This window comes from Arachis hypogaea, chromosome 19, assembly GCF_003086295.3.
Source record: "Arachis hypogaea cultivar Tifrunner chromosome 19, arahy.Tifrunner.gnm2.J5K5, whole genome shotgun sequence".
Classification (NCBI taxonomy): Eukaryota; Viridiplantae; Streptophyta; class Magnoliopsida; order Fabales; family Fabaceae; genus Arachis; species Arachis hypogaea.
In genome coordinates this window covers 81,214,391-81,231,414 of record NC_092054.1, presented here as the reverse complement: position 1 = coordinate 81,231,414, position 17,024 = coordinate 81,214,391, and the positions used below count along the sequence as shown (strand labels likewise).

General features: G+C 39.6%; 1 non-coding gene across 1 annotated transcript; it reads right to left on the bottom strand.

Moving 5' to 3' along the window:
• Positions 1–8,216: 8,216 nt before the first annotated feature.
• On the bottom strand, positions 8,217–8,324 carry LOC112781767 (small nucleolar RNA R71). The gene has a single exon (XR_003192527.1). It is a non-coding gene; the product is annotated as a small nucleolar RNA R71 (small nucleolar RNA).
• Between the last annotated feature and the right edge of the window lie 8,700 nt (positions 8,325–17,024).

Sequence of the window (17,024 nt, the reverse complement as noted above, 5' to 3'; positions counted from 1 at the left end):
TAGAGTTGCAATTATTTGATGTTTGGGGGATTGATTTTATGGGACGATTCCCACCATCATACTCAAACAACTACATATTGGTGGCTGCGGATTATGTGTCAAAAAGGCTAGAGGCCATAGCTAATCCAACAAATGATAACAAAGTGGTGATTAATTTCTTGACAAAGAATATATTCAGCAGATTTGGGGTTCCAAGAGCTCTTATAAGTGATGGGAGAACTCACTTTTGCAACAAGAAACTAGAGACACTCCTCCACAAATATGGTGTCAAGCACAAAGTAGCCACCCCATATCATCCACAAATCAATGGTCAAGCTGAAATTTCAAACAGAGAGCTCAAGAAAATCCTTGAGAAGACTATTGGGAACTCAAGAAAAGATTGGTCCAAGAAGCTAGATGATGCATTGTGGGCTTATAGAACAACCTTTAAGACACCTATTGGCATATCTCCATACTAATTGGTGTTTGGAAAGGCTTGTCATCTGCCAATGGAGCTTGAACATAGAGCATTTTAGGCCCTAAAGATGTTGAATTTTGATAATCAATCTGCTGGAGAAAGAAGGATGCTGTAGCTCAATGAGTTAGAAGAATTCAGAACCCTGATAAACCCCATTTTGGAGGGTTTATCTTGTGTTGAATTTAGAGGATTTTATCACTTTCTCCCACATTTATCCAATGAAATAGCACGGTTTTTGTTATTCTCCTTTAATTGTGCTTAAGAGTGAAAACATGCTTTTTAGGACTTAGAATAGCTAAATTTAATTCACCTTGATTCCATTAGATGCCTTGATATGTTTGTTAAGTGATTTCAGATTTAGGAGACAAAGATTGGATTAAGCGAATGAAGGAAAAGCATGTAGAAATGGAGAACTCATGAAGAAATGAAGGAATCGCAAAAGGTGTCAAGCCAACCTCTTTGCACTTAATCGACCATAACTTGAGCTACAGATGTTCAAATGATGCAGTTCTAGTTGCGTTGGAAAGCTAACATCTGGGGCTTCGAAATGATATAAGATTTGCCATAGTTGCATCACGTTTAAGGTCGAGCACGCGCACTGTACATGTACGCGCCGATGGTTGCAGATGATTCACTTAATGCAACTTGTGGCCCACGATTTCAGAAGCCTTGTGGGTCCAATCTAACTCATTTCTGATGCTATTTAACCCAAAGATTTAAGAGGGATGACACACTTTAGACACTAGTGTAGTTTTAGATTAGTTTTGGAGGAAAAGTTAGTTTTAGCGAGAGAAGCTCTCACTTCTCTCTAGGATTAGGATTAGAATTAGGATTAGGTTTAGATCTAGATCTACTTCTTCTTCTTCTCTCTTAATTCTCCTCTTTCATCCTTAATTGTTCTCTTGTAGTTGTAGTATTTTACTTCTCTTGTAATTCCTTTGTATTGTTAGTTGTAGCTTATGAACTTTCTTTTGTAGATCTACATTCCTTCTTTAATGCAATTGGTAAGTTCTTTGTTGTCTCATAATTGTTTTGCCTTTCTATTGTTAATCTCTTACTTTTGTAGTTGTAGATTCTTTTAATTCTTGCAATTAATAATGTTTTCCTTTATTACCTTCTATGTGTTTGTTAAAATGCTCCTTTTAGTTGTGAGTTAGATTTTTGTTCCTCTTGGCTTGGGAAGGTAACTTAGGAACTCTTGAGTTACTAATGTCGAAGTAATTGACGATTGGGAGCCATTAACTCTAGATCTCACTAATTGATTTGGTGGAGAACTAGGATTTATGGACTTGGATTCATATAGCTCACTTGACTTTCCTCTACTATTAGTTAGGGGATGACTTAGTGGGATTGGTCCTTGCCAATTCTCATGTTGTGATTAGCGATAAGGATAGAGATCCTTGACCACCAAACCTTGCCAAGACCTTTGTAGCTATTAGTTTACTTTTTGTCATTTATCTTTCATGTTTCTTATCAAAAAACCCCAAAAATATGCAACTCATAACCAATAACAAGGACACTTTATTGCAATTCCTAGGGAGAACGACCCGAAGTTTAAATACTTCAGTTTATAAATTTAGGGGTTTGTTTTAGTGACAAACAAATTTTTGTATGAAATGATTATTGTTTGGTTTAGAAACTATACTTGCAACGAGAATTCATTTGTGAACTCTAAACCGTCAAAGATCTAATCATCAAAATGGCACCGTTGCCGGGGATTTGCTTATGTGTGCCATTCTATTGGTTAGTGTGAATATGTTAATATGTGGATACTTGCGTTTCTCTCTTGATTGTTTGTTTGTTTGATTGTTAGTTAGGATTAGTCTTTGCTTAGATACCAATTGATGTCATGAGCTTCTTATCTCCTTCATTGTATGACGCGTTCACTACCAAATCCGAGCTTAGCCCCATTTGATTCGGAAATTGAAAGAACTTTGCTTCATATTAGGCAGGCTCGGAAGCGGTTAGACTTTGAGAAAGGTGAAAAGGTTTTTACCAATTCACCAACCATATCACCGTCATCCAATGAATGCACTAATTACTCTTTCGTTGATACTACTAATAGTTTTTCTTTTGATTTAGGTCTTGACAACATGGCCGCTCCAAGGAGAGTTACTCTCAAGGAAGCGGGTGCACCGAACTTTGTTCTCCAACCTCTTCATATGCTTCATCCCAACATGAATGCAAACTTTGAACTCAAGACCGCTCTCATCAATCTTCTACCAAAGTTCCATGAACTTCCCGCACAAGATCCAATTAGACACCTTAAAGACTTTCATGGTGTATACTCAACCACTAGGCGGGAAGGATCCGATGAAGTGGCTATATGGTTGTTTGCCTTTCCTTTCTCTCTTGAGGGAAGAGCCAAGGAGTGAATTTTATACTTTACCTAGTGATGTTGCTCCGATTGGGACTTACTTAGGAGAGAATTCCTTGATAAATTCATGCCCGTAGAAATGACAGACAAGCTAAGGAAGGAAATCTCATGTATTGTACAAGGTGAAATGGAAACTCTATATGAATATTGGGAACCGTTTCGCAAACTTCTTGACTCATGTCTGATCCACATGATTGACACTCAAGTATTGCTTAGCTATGTGTGCTAAGGCATGAGAGAGTAAGATAAGAATCTATTGGATACCTCAAGTAACGGTTCTTTGTCAAAGTATAGGACGGCGGAGGAAGCATGGCAACTCATTACTGACTTGGCCGAATCCACTCAACATGCTAGGTGAAGAATCAACCGCCCAAAGACCGTGAATGAAGTCTCTTCCAGTGGTGAAACCGTCACCCTTACCAAAACCTTGTGTGAGATGACAAGCCTTCTAAAGCAACTCCAAGTGAATCAACCACAACCTCCACCCTCTCCCCAACACCAACATAGCCAACAATTGGTCCCCAAAAAGTATGCGGTATTTGCTCATGCTACTCCCACTACACGGACGAATGTCCGAGTCTCCAAGAAGATAACACTCTAGCGGCTACCCACAACTTTTATGATCACTCCTACTATGAACGCCCTAATCAAGGATACCATTCACAAGGGAGCAATTACAACCAAGGGTACCCCTAACAAGGAGGCAATTATAACTAAGGGAGCAACAACTCTAATCAAGGTTGGAGGGATAGCTCCAACCAAGCTTGGCGGGACAATTATCAACAAGGGGGTAGGGATAATGGAGGCAACCAAAGATGAAACACCAACAATTCACAAAACTGATACTCACAAAACCCTCCAAATCAACAACCAAACCAAGGAAGAAACTACCAAACCTACATACCACCTCATAAATAACCACTTCCATCCAATCAATCACAAGCACCACAAATCACCTATCCTTCCACTTCTTCAAATGAAGACGAGACACTGATGAGCGGATAATTTATACGCTTTTTGGCATTGTTTTTAGTATGTTTTTAGTAGGATCTAGTTACTTTTAGGGATGTTTTCATAAGTTTTTATGTTAAATTCACATTTCTGGACTTTATTATGAGTTTGTGTGTTTTTCTGTGATTTCAGGTATTTTCTGGCTGAAATTGAGGGACTTGAGCAGAAATCAGATTCAGAGGTTGAAAAAGGACTGCTGATGCTGTTGGATTCTGACCTCCCTGCACTCAAAGTGGATTTTCTGGAGCTACAGAACCCGAAATGGCGCGCTTCCAATTGCGTTGGAAAGTAGACATCCAGGGCTTTCCAGGAATATATAATAGTACATACTTTGGCCAAGAATTGATGACGTAAACTGGCCAAATCTGGCGTCCAGCGCCAGAAAAGGATCCAAAACCAGAGTTGAACGCCCAAACTGGCACAGAAACTGGCGTTCAACTCCACAAATGGCCTCTGCACGTACTACACTTAAGCTCAGCCTAAACACACACCAAGTGGGCCCCGGAAGTGGATTTATGCATCAATTACTTACTCATGTAAACCCTAGTGACTAGTTTATTATAAATAGGACCTCTTACTATTGTATTAGACGCGTCTTTTTGACCATCTTTGGACGTCTAGTTCTTAGATCAGGGGGGCTGGCCACACGGCCATGCCTGGACCTTCACTTATGTATTTTTAACGGTAGAGTTTCTACACTCCATAGATTAAGGTGTGGAGCTCTGCTGTTCCTCAAAGATTAATGCAAAGTACTACTGTTTTCTATTCAATTCTTCTTATTTCTCTTCTAAGATACCCATTCGCACCCAAGAACGTGATGAAGGTAATGATTATGTGTGACGCTCATCATCCTTCTCCCTTATGAACGCGTGTCTGACAAACACTTCTGTTCTACATGAATTAAGCTAGAATGAATATCTCTTAGATCTCCTAACCAGAATCTTCGTGGCGTAAGCTAGAATGATGGCGGCATTCAAGAGAATCCGAAAGGTCTAAACCTTGTCTGTGGTATTCCGAGTAGGATTCAATGATTGAATGACTGTGACGAGCTCCGAACTCGCGATTGCAGAGCGTTAGTGACAGACGCAAAAGGATAGTAAATCCTATTCCAGCATGATCGAGAACCGACAGATGAATAGCCGTGCCGTGACAGGGTGCGTGAGCATATTATTCACTGAGAGGATAAGATGAAGCCATTGACAAGGGTGATGCCTCCAGACGATTAGCCGTGCCGTGACAGGGCATTGGATCATTTTCCCGTGAGATGACCGAAAGTAGCCATTGACAGTGGTGATGTATCACATAAAGCCAGCCATGGAAAGGAGTAAGACTGATTGGATGAAGATAGTAGGAAAGCAGAGGTTCAGAGGAACGAAAAGCATCTCCATTCGCTTATCTGAAATTCCTACCAATGATTTACATAAGTACCTCTATCCCTATTCTTTTATTTATTATTCGAAAACTCCATAATTATTTTATATCCGCCTGACTGAGATTTACAAGGTGACCATAGCTTGCTTCATACCAACAATCTCCGTGGGATTCGACCCTTACTCACGTAAGGTATTACTTGGACGACCCAGTGCACTTGCTGGTTAGTTGAACGGAGTTGTGTCCACACATAGAGCCACAATGAGGATTCAATACAATTATATATTGTTAATCTCACACAAGTACAAAGAACATGGAACACAATTTCGTCCACCAAGTTTTTGGCGCCGTTGCCGGGGATTGTTTGAGTTTTCGGCAAGCTTTTGGTCCGGTAACATCAGTGCCAGATTCCCTTTTGATCCGGCAACAGCACAAGTTTTTGGCGCCGTTGCCGGGGATTGTTTGAGTTTGGACAACTGACGGTTCATCTTGTTACTCAGATTAGATAATTTTCTTTTTATTTTCTTTTCAAAAATTTTTTTAAAAAAATAAATAAAATATTTTCAAAAATCTCTCATCTGTTTTCGAAAAAAAATAAAAATGTTTTCAAAAAAAAAAAATTATTCTATAGATTCAAAATTTTTAAGAATGAATTTTAGTGTTTCATGAAGCATGTTGAAGCCTGGCTGGCTGTAAAGCCATGTCTATTCCTTTGGGAATGAGTATGTCAGGCGTGTCATGTCAGAATTACATGTGAAGCCTGGCTGGCTGTAAAGCCATGTCTAAATTCATTTGGACTGAGGCTTGCAATTTGCTATCAAGAGCAACTTAGTTGTCGCTCATCCACCTGCTGCTGATCCATGATCACCTGCTGAAGCTTGGCTGGCCATTGGCCATGTCTAGTGTTTTGGACTGAAGCTTTCTTTGAAAGCTTGGCTGGCTAGTGAGCCATGTCTAATTCCTGGACTGAAGCTTTAGACTAACATGGCAAGATTCCTGGAATTCATATTAAAGAATTTTGGAATCCTTATTTTTCTTTTTTCAATTAATTTTTGAAAAAAATCCAAAAAAAAATTTAGAAAATCATAAAAACCAAAAATATTTTTCTATTTCGTGTTTGAGTCTTGAGTCATATCATAAGTTTGGTGTCAATTGCATGTGCATCTTGCATATTTCGAAAATTTCATGCATTCATGGTGTTCTTCATGATCTTCAAGTTGTTCTTGGTAAGTCTTCTTGTTTGATCTTGATGAATTTTTGTTTTGTGTCTTTTCATGTTTATCATATGCATTCTTGAATTCTTAGTGTCTAAGCATTAAAGAATTCTAAGTTTGGTGTCTTGCATGTTTTCTTTGCATAAAAAATTTTTCAAAATTGTGTCTATGATGTTCATCTTGACATTCATAGTGTTCCTGGTGTTCATCTTGACATTCATAGCATTCTTGCATGCATCACATGTTTTGATCTAAAAATTTCATGCATTGCATCTTTTTAGTGTTTTTGTCTCTCATCATAAAAATTCAAAAATTAAAAAAATATCTTTCCCTTTTTCTCTCATCAAATTCGAAAATTGAGTTGACTTTTTCAAAAATTTTTAAAAATCAAATTGTTTCTCATGAGTCAAATCAAATTTTCAATTTGAAAATCTTATCTTTTTCAAAATCTTTTTCAAAATCAAATCTTTTTCAAAATTCTTAGTTATTTTCGAAAATTTAAAAAATATTTTTCAAAAATCTTTTTCTTATTTTTATATCAAATTTTCAAAAATAACATAATCAATTAATGTTTTGATTCAAAAATTTGAAGTTTGTTACTTGCTTGTTAAGAAAGATTCAAACTTTGAGTTCTAGAATCATATCTTGTGATTTCTTGTGAATCAAGTCATTAATTGTGATTTTAAAAATCAAATCTTTTTCAAAACTAATTTCTATCATATCTTTTTAAAAATATCCTCTCATCTTATCTTTTTCAAAAATATCTTTTCAAAATATCTTTTCTAACTTCCTAACTTCTTACCTTTTCAAATTTGTTTCAACTAACTAACTAACTTTTTGTTTGTTTCTTAACTTTTTCAAAACTACCTAACTAACTCTCTCTCTCTAATTTTCGAAAATATCTTCTCTCTTTTTCAAAAACTTCTTTTTAATTAACTAATTATTTTTAATTTTTATTTTTGATTTCAAAAATTTTCGAAAATTACTAACATTTTTCAAAAACCATTTTCAAAAATCACTAACTCTTTTTCAAAAATATTTTCGAAAATTTTCCCTCCCCAATCTTACTCTATTTATTCATTCATATCCTAACATCTCATCTCACCTCTCTTCCATCCTCACAGTTGTGTTTCTTCCATTATATTACATTCTTTGTCTCCCCCTCTTCTTCCACTCACACAGGAATCCCTATACTGTGGTATAAAGGATCTCCATTATTATTATTATTTTTCTGTGCCTTCTTCTTTGTCATATGAGCAGGAGCAAGGATAAGAACATTCTTGTGGAAGCAGATCCAGAACCTGAAAGGACTCTGAAGAGAAAATTAAGAGAAGCCAAAATACAACAATCCAGAGATAACCTTTCAGAAATTTTCGAACAGGAGAAGGAGATGGCAGCCGAAAATAATAATAATGTAAGGAAGATGCTTGGTGACTTTACTGCACCTAATTCCAATTTACATAGAAGAAGCATCTCCATTCCTGCCATTGGAGTAAACAACTTTGAGCTGAAACCTCAATTAGTTTCTCTGATGCAGCAGAACTGCAAGTTTCATGGACTTCCATCTGAAGATCCTTTTCAGTTCTTAACTGAATTCTTGCAGATATGTGATACTGTTAAGACTAATGGAGTAGATCCTGAAGTCTACAGGCTCATGCTTTTCCCTTTTGCTGTAAGAGACAGAGCTAGATTATGGTTGGATTCTCAACCCAAAGACAGCCTGAACTCTTGGGATAAGCTGGTCACGGCTTTCTTAGCCAAGTACTTCCCTCCTCAAAAGCTGAGCAAGCTTAGAGCTGATGTTCAAACCTTCAGACAAAAAGAAGGTGAATCTCTCTATGAAGCTTGGGAAAGATACAAATAGTTGACCAAAAAGTGTCCTTCTGACATGCTTTCAGAATGGACCATCCTGGATATATTCTATGATGGTTTATCTGAGCTATCAAAGATGTTACTGGACACTTCTGCAGGTGGATCCATTCACCTAAAGAAAACGCCTGTAGAAACTCAAGAACTCATTAACATGGTTGCTAATAACCAGTTCATGTACACTTCTGAAAGGAATCCTGTGAATAATGGGACGCCTATGAAGAAGGGAGTTCTTGAAGTTGATACTCTGAATGCCATATTGGCTCAGAACAAAATATTGACTCAGCAAGTCAATATGATCTCTCAGAGTCTGCATGGAATGCAAGCTGCATCCAACAGTACTCAAGAGGCATCTTCTGAAGAAGAAGCCTATGATCCTGAGAACCCTGCAATAGCAGAGGTAAATTACTTAGGTGAACCTTATGGAAACACCTATAACTCAACATGGAGAAATCATCCAAATTTCTCATGGAAGGATCAAAAGCCCCAACAAGGCTTTAATAATGGTGGAAGAAACAGGTTTAGCAATAGCAAGCCTTTTCCATCATCAACTCAGCAACAGACAGAGAACTCTGAACAAAATGCTTCTAATTTAGCAAATCTAGTCTCTGATCTATCTAAGGCCACTGCAAGTTTCATGAATGAAACAAGGTCTTCCATTAGAAATCTGGAAGCACAAGTGGGCCAGCTGAGTAAAAGGATCACTGAAATCCCTCCTAGTAATCTCCCAAGCAATACAGAAGAAAATCCAAAAGGAGAGTGCAAGGCCATTGACATAAGCGCCATGGCCGAACCTGTGAGGAGAGGAGAGGACGTGAATCCCAAGGAGGAAGACCTCCTCGGACGTCCAGTGATTAATAAGGAGCTTCCCTCTGAGGAACCAAAGGACTCTGAGGCCTATCTAGAGACCATAGAGATCCCATTGAACCTCCTTATGCCCTTCATGAGCTCTGATGAATATTCCTCTTCTGAAGAGAATGAGAATGTTACTGAAGAGCAAACTGCCAAGTTTCTTGGTGCAATCATGAAGCTGAATGCCAAATTGTTTGGCATTGATGCTTGGGAAGTTGAACCTCCCTTGTTCATCAATGAACTAAGTGATCTGGATCAACTGACATTGCCTCAGAAGAGACAGGATCCTGGAAAGTTCATAATACCCTGTACCATAGGAACCATGATCTTTAAGGCTCTGTGTGACCTGGGTTCAGGAATAAACCTCATGCCCCTCTCTGTAATAGAGAAACTGGGAATCTATGGGGTGCAAGTTGCTAAAATCTCACTAGAGATGGCAGACAGCTCAAGAAGACAGGCTTATGGACAAGTAGAGAATGTGTTAGTAAAGGTTGAGGGCCTTTACATCCCTGCTGATTTTATAGTCCTGGATACTGGAATGGAAGAGGATGAATCCATCATCCTAGGAAGGCCTTTCCTGACCACAACAAGAGCTGTGATTGATGTTGACAGAGGTGAAATAATCCTTCAATGGAATGAAAACTCCCTTGTATTCAAAACTCAAGGATCTCCCTCTGCAACCATAGAGAGGAAGCTTGAAAAGCTTCTCTCCAAGCAGAGTCAACCAGAGACCCCACAGTCAAACTCTAAGTTTGGTGTTGAACTCCCATATTCAAACTCTAAGTTTGGTGTTGGAGAGTCTCAACAAAGCTCTGCACATCTGTGAGGCTCCATGAGAGCCCACTGTCAAGCTATTGACATTAAAGAAGCGCTTGTTGGGAGGCAACCCAATGTTTATCTAATTCTTATTTTTATTGTTTTTCATGTTTTCTTAGGTTCATGATCATGTGGAGTCACAAAATAAATAGAAAAATTGAAAATGGAATCAAAAACAGCAGAAGAAAAATCACATCCTGGAGGAGCATCTGCCTGGCGTTCAAACGCCAGAACAGAGCATAGTTCTGGCGCTGAACGCCCAGAACAAGCATGGTTCTAGCGTTCAACGCCAGAAATGGCAGCAAATGGGCGTTGAACGCCCAAAATGGGCACCAACCTGGCGCTGAACGCCCAGAGTTGTGTGCAAGGTCATTTTGCATGCCTAAATTGGTGCAGGGATGTAAATGCCTTGACACCTCAAGATCTGTGGACCTCACAGGATCACCTCAGGATCTGTGGACCCCACAGGATCCCCACCTACCTTCACTCACTCTCTTCTCTCTTCTCAATCATCCTCTATTCCCAATAAACACTCTTCCCTATTAACTCTTTACCACTCACATCCAAACACCCACTTTCCTTCAAAATTCAACATCTCTTCCCCACCCAATCCCACCCATATGGCCGAATACACATCTCCCTCCATCTCCTCCATATCTTCTTCTTATTCTTCTATTCTTTCTTCTTTTGCTCGAGGGCGAGCAACATTCTAAGTTTGGTGTGGTAAAAAGCATAGCTTTTTTGTTTTTTCCATAACTATTGATGGCACCTAAGGCCAGAGAAGCCTCTAGAAAGAGGAAAGGGAAGACAAAAGCTTCCATCAAGGGTCTATAGCTCAGTGGTAGAACATTTGACTGCAAATCAAGAGATCCCTGAGATACCTCAGGGGATACATTTTCTTCCACACAATTATTGGAAGCAACTAAGGGTGGAACATCAAGATCACTCCATCATCCTTCATGAAATCAGAGAAGATCTAAAAGCAATGAAGGAGGAGCAGCAAAGACAAGGAAGAGACATAGAAGAGCTCAAGGATATGTTATGTGCTTATCTATGTTTTTCATTTTCTATGTTATGTGCTTATCTATGTTTGTGTCTTCATTACATGATCATTAGTAGTTAGTAACTTTGTCTTAAAGATATGAATGTCCCATGAATCCATCACCTCTCTTAAATGAAAAATGTTTTAATTCAAAAGAACAAGAAGTACATGAGTTTCGAATTTATCCTTGAACTTAGCTTAATTATATTGATGTGGTGACAATGCTTCTTGTTTTCTGAATGTATGCTTGAACAGTGCATATGTCTTTTGAAGTTGTTGTTTAAGAATGTTAAATATGTTGGCTCTTGAAAGAATGATTACTAGGAGACATGTTATTTGATAATCTGAAAAATCATAAAAATGATTCTTGAAGCAAGAAAAAGCAGCAAAGAACAAAGCTTGCAGAAAAAAGAAAAAAAAAAAAGAGGCGAAAAAAAAAATATAGAAAGAAAAAGAAAAAGCAAGCAGAAAAAGCCAATAACCCTTAAAACCAAAAGGCAAGGGCAAATAAAAAGGATCCCAAGGCTTTGAGCATCAGTGGATAGGAGGGCCTAAAGGAATAAAATCCTGGTCTAAGCGGCTAAACCAAGCTGTCCCTAACCATGTGCTTGTGGCGTGTAGGTGTCAAGTGAAAACTTGAGACTGAGCGGTTAAAGTCAAGGTCCAAAGCAAAAAAAAAGAGTGTGCTTAAGAACCCTGGACACCTCTAATTGGGGACTTTAGCAAAGCTGAGTCACAATCTGAAAAGGTTCACCCAATTATGTGTCTGTGGCATTTATGTATCCGGTGGTAATACTGGAAAACAAAGTGCTTAGGGCCACGGCCAAGACTCATAAAGAAGCTGTGTTCAAGAATCATCATACTGAACTAGGAGAGTCAATAACACTATTCAAAATCTGAAGTTCCTATAGATACCAATCATTCTGAACCTCAATGGATAAAGTGAGATGCCAAAACTATTCAAGAGGCAAAAAGCTATAAGTCCCGCTCATATGATTGAAGCTCTGTTTCATTGATAGTTTGGAATTTATAGTATATTCTCTTCTTTTTATCCTATTTGATTTTTAGTTGCTTGGGGACAAGCAACAATTTAAGTTTGGTGTTGTGATGAGCGGATAATTTATACGCTTTTTGGCATTGTTTTTAGTATGTTTTTAGTAGGATCTAGTTACTTTTAGGGATGTTTTCATAAGTTTTTATGTTAAATTCACATTTCTGGACTTTACTATGAGTTTGTGTATTTTTCTGTGATTTCAGGTATTTTCTGGCTGAAATTGAGGGACTTGAGCAGAAATCAGATTCAGAGGTTGAAAAAGGACTGCTGATGCTGTTGGATTCTGACCTCCCTGCACTCAAAGTGGATTTTCTGGAGCTACAGAACTCGAAATGGCGCGCTTCCAATTGCGTTGGAAAGTAGACATCCAGGGCTTTCCGGCAATATATAATAGTCCATACTTTGGCCAAGAATTGACGACGTAAACTGGCGTTTAACGCCAGCCTTCTGCCCAAATCTAGCGTCCAACGCCAGAAAAGGATCCAAAACCAGAGTTGAACGCCCAAATTGGCACAGAAACTGGCGTTCAACTCCACAAATGGCCTCTGCACGTGCTACACTTAAGCTTAGCCGAAACACACACCAAGTGGGCCCCGGAAGTGGATTTATGCATCAATTACTTACTCATGTAAACCCTAGTGACTAGTTTATTATAAATAGGACCTCTTACTATTGTATTAGAGGCGTCTTTTTGACCATCTTTGGACGTCTGGTTCTTAGATCAGGGGGGCTGGCCACACGGCCATGCCTGGACCTTCACTTATGTATTTTTAACGGTAGAGTTTCTACACTCCATAGATTAAGGTGTGGAGCTCTGCTGTTCCTCAAAGATAAATGCAAAGTACTACTGTTTTCTATTCAATTCTTCTTATTTCTCTTCTAAGATACCCATTCGCACCCAAGAACGTGATGAAGGTGATGATTATGTGTGACGCTCATCATCCTTCTCCCTTATGAACGCGTGTCTGACAAACACTTCTGTTCTACATGAATTAAGCTAGAATGAATATCTCTTAGATCTCCTAACTAGAATCTCCGTGGCGTAAGCTAGAATGATGGCGGCATTCAAGAGAATCCGGAAGGTCTAAACCTTGTCTGTGGTATTCCGAGTAGGATTCAATGATTGAATGACTGTGACGAGCTCCGAACTCGCGATTGCAGGGCGTTAGTGACAGACGCAAAATGATAGTAAATCCTATTCCAGCATGATCGAGAACCGACAGATGAATAGCCGTGCCGTGACAGGGTGCGTGAGCATATTATTCACTGAGAGGATAAGATGAAGCCATTGACAAGGGTGATGCCTCCAGACGATTAGCCGTGCCGTGACAGGGCATTGGATCATTTTCCCGTGAGATGACCGAAAGTAGCCATTGACAGTGGTGATGTATCACATAAAGCCAGCCATGGAAAGGAGTAAGACTGATTGGATGAAGATAGTAGGAAAGCAGAGGTTCAGAGGAACGAAAAGCATCTCCATTCGCTTATCTAAAATTCCTACCAATGATTTACATAAGTACCTCTATCCCTATTCTTTTATTTATTATTCGAAAACTCCATAATTATTTTATATCCGCCTGACTGAGATTTACAAGGTGACCATAGCTTGCTTCATACCAACAATCTCCGTGGGATTCGACCCTTACTCACGTAAGGTATTACATGGACGACCCAGTGCACTTGCTGGTTAGTTGAACGGAGTTGTGTCCACACATAGAGCCACAATGAGGATTCAATACAATTATATATTGTTAATCTCACACAAGTACAAAGAACATGGAACACAATTTCGTCCACCAGACACTCTGGTCCATACTCCAAGGGCAAAAAGAACTCCAAAATTCAACGCAAGTCTTAATGGTCTCACTTCTACCCTCAAAGCTCTCTTTGCTCGCATGGAGCCACCTCCCACTTCCACTCCTCAAGCTCCAAACTCTAGTACCATACCTTCTCAACCTCTACCCAACCCCAAGGGTGGCATCAACGACATAACCTTGAGGTCCGGAACTCAATTGAAAGAGAGAGACTCAAAGGTACCTAGCCTAATGGTAGTTACTCAGGAGGAGAATCGAGTTGAGATAGAAGAAATAGAAGATGAGGAGGAAGCACATGTGATAATTGAAGATGAAGAGCCTCAACCAAGGAGTGAAGTCCCTAGAAAGGAGCAAGTCTTAGAGGAAGTGGCTCAACCAATCCCATTTTCTACATTGGCAAGAAAGGCTAAGAAGCGTGTAGAACTTGACCCAAAATGGTAGAGATGTTCAAGAAAATGGAGGTAACTATCCCTCTCTTTGATGCTATATATTAAGTGCCTAAATATGAGAAGTTTCTTAAGGACTTGTGTATGAACAAAGATATAATTCATGAGTTAGAAACCATTCCATTGGGGAGTTCTATTTCGGCTTTGATGGGAGCCATTCCGGAAAAGTGTGTTGATCCGGACCCTTGTTTAGTCTCTTGTGTCATTGATAGAGTCCAATTCATTGATTGTATGTGTGACCTTGGTGCACGTGTTAGAATTATGCCTCTTTTCGTTTATCATAGATTGAAGCTCCCACCGTTGAAGGGGTCGGTGGCTAGGTTTGTCTTGGCGGACAAGAGCATAATAACTGTGACAGGTATTGTGGAAGATGTGTTGGTCAACATAAAAGGTTTGGTATTTCTAATTGATTTCCATATCCTTGAGATGCCACCAAGTGAATCTGAAAGGACATCATCTATCCTACTTGGGAGGCCATTTTTGAGGACCTCTAGATTCAAGTTGGATACCCATTCGGGAACCTACTCATTTGAGATAGATGGGAGAGTCGTAAGTTTTAGCTTAGAAGAAGCAATGAGGCACCCACCAGAGAACCACTCCATATTCCGGTGTGATTTAATTGATAACATTGTGGCCGAGGTGCATTATGCACAGCTAGATGAGAAACATATGATTGAAGAAAATAGTAAAGACCCAAGTGAAGAAGTTCAAGTGTTGAGTCAAGAGCAAAAGCTAGAATTGAAGCCACTACCGCCCCACCTAAAGTACTCATACCTTGATGAAGCCCACAAATTCCCGGTGATTGTAGCAAGGGAACTAAATCCTCAATAAGAAGAGAAGTTGCTATGTGTTTTGAGGAAGAACAAAAGGGCAATAGGGTGGAGCTTGGAGGATCTAGTGGGGATAAGTCCCCAAGTGTGTGAGCACCGGATCTTTTTAGAAGAGGAAGCTAGACCCGTTAAACAACCTCAAAGACGATTGAATCCTACCATTTTAGAGGTGGTCAAGAAGGAGATAACCCGGTTACTCGAGGCGGACATTATCTACCCCATTTTGGATAGTGAATGGGTGAGTCCCGTTCAAGTTGTGCCAAAGAAATCCGGCGATACCACTCCTATTAATGATTCTTTTCCCTTTGAGGGCTTGCATGTAATCTCGGAAACCATTCCTTGGTATGCATCAATTGCCAATTACTTGGTGTCTCGCTTCTTCCCTCCTAATCTCTCCAAACATCAAAAGGATAAGCTAAAAAGCGAATCCAAGTACTATGTGTGGGATGACTCATACCTTTGGAGATGTGGGGCAGATCAAGTAATTTGGAGGTGCAAACAACAAACCGAATTCCACTCAATCTTGGAAGCTTGCCACTCCTCCGAAGGAGGAGGCCATTTTGGACCCCAAAGGACGGCAAGGAAAATCCTAGATTGTGGATTTTGGTGGCCAACTCTTTTTAAGGACTCTTCTCTCTTCTGTAAATCTTGTTCTCAATGTGTTAGATTTGGTAATATCTCCAAGAAGGACGAAATTCCCCAACAAACCATGCTATTTTGTGAGATTTTTGAGGTGTGGGGTATCGACTTCATGGGGCAATTCCCAAATTCTAATGGTTTTCTCTACATTCTACTTGCTGTTGATTATGTGTCCAAATGGGTGAAAGTGATACCCACCCAGACGGACGATGCTAATGTGGTCCTTTCCTTTGTGGGAAATAACATCGTTTGTAGATTTAGGTCACCACGAGCAATCATAAGCGACCAAGGTTCACATTTTTGCAATAAGAGAATGGAAGGGCTAATGAAGAAATATGGCATCATGCACAAAGTAGGCATGGCCTACCACCCACAGATAAACGGCCAAGCCGAGGTTTCCAATCGGGAGATTAAATGCATCTTGGAAAGAATTGTGAAGCCCAATAGGAAGGATTGGAGTGCTAAGCTCACCGATGCATTATGGGCCTACCGAACGGCATACAAAACGCCAATTGGCATGAGCCCCTTTCGGTTGGTGTATGCCAAAGCTTGCCACTTACCGGTGGAGAAAGAGCACAAGGCATATTGGGCCATCAAAGAGTGCAATACATGTTTGGGTGGAGTCGGAGTTGAGAGGAAGCTACAACTAGTGGAGTTGGAATGCTTGAGGCTTGAAGCTTATGAGAACTCTAGACTTTACAAAGAAAGACTGAAAGCCGTGCATGATAAGAATATAAGAGGTAAAGAATTTAGAGTCGGTGAAATGGGAAGGCCTATATCAAGTTGAAAAAGCGGAACCCTATGGGGTTTACCATTTGCGCCATCCCTCAAGTCCATATATCTTCAAGGTCAATGGGCACCGTCTCAAGTTGTATCATGGTGAGAAAATGAAGAGCAACAAGGATATTGAGGTATTCCTTTGGGAAGATGCACCTCTTGGCAAAGAGCAATGAGCTAGAGAAAGTTCAACTTAAGGACATTAAACAAAAGTGCTAGGTAGGAGACACCCTACCATGGTGAGATCTATCCTTTTTGCCCCTTTTGTATATAGTTCGTGATTTTTTCATTGTTTTATAATTGCTTAGCTATAGTTTGTTTGGTTAAATTTGATTGTGACTACCTTAGATAACTTGTTCATGAAGATTTGCATTGTTTTCCAACGGATGGATTGATTGTGTGGTAGAAAAACACCCCATCTTTAGGTGTTGCATCGAATTTTGGGTGTTTTTGAC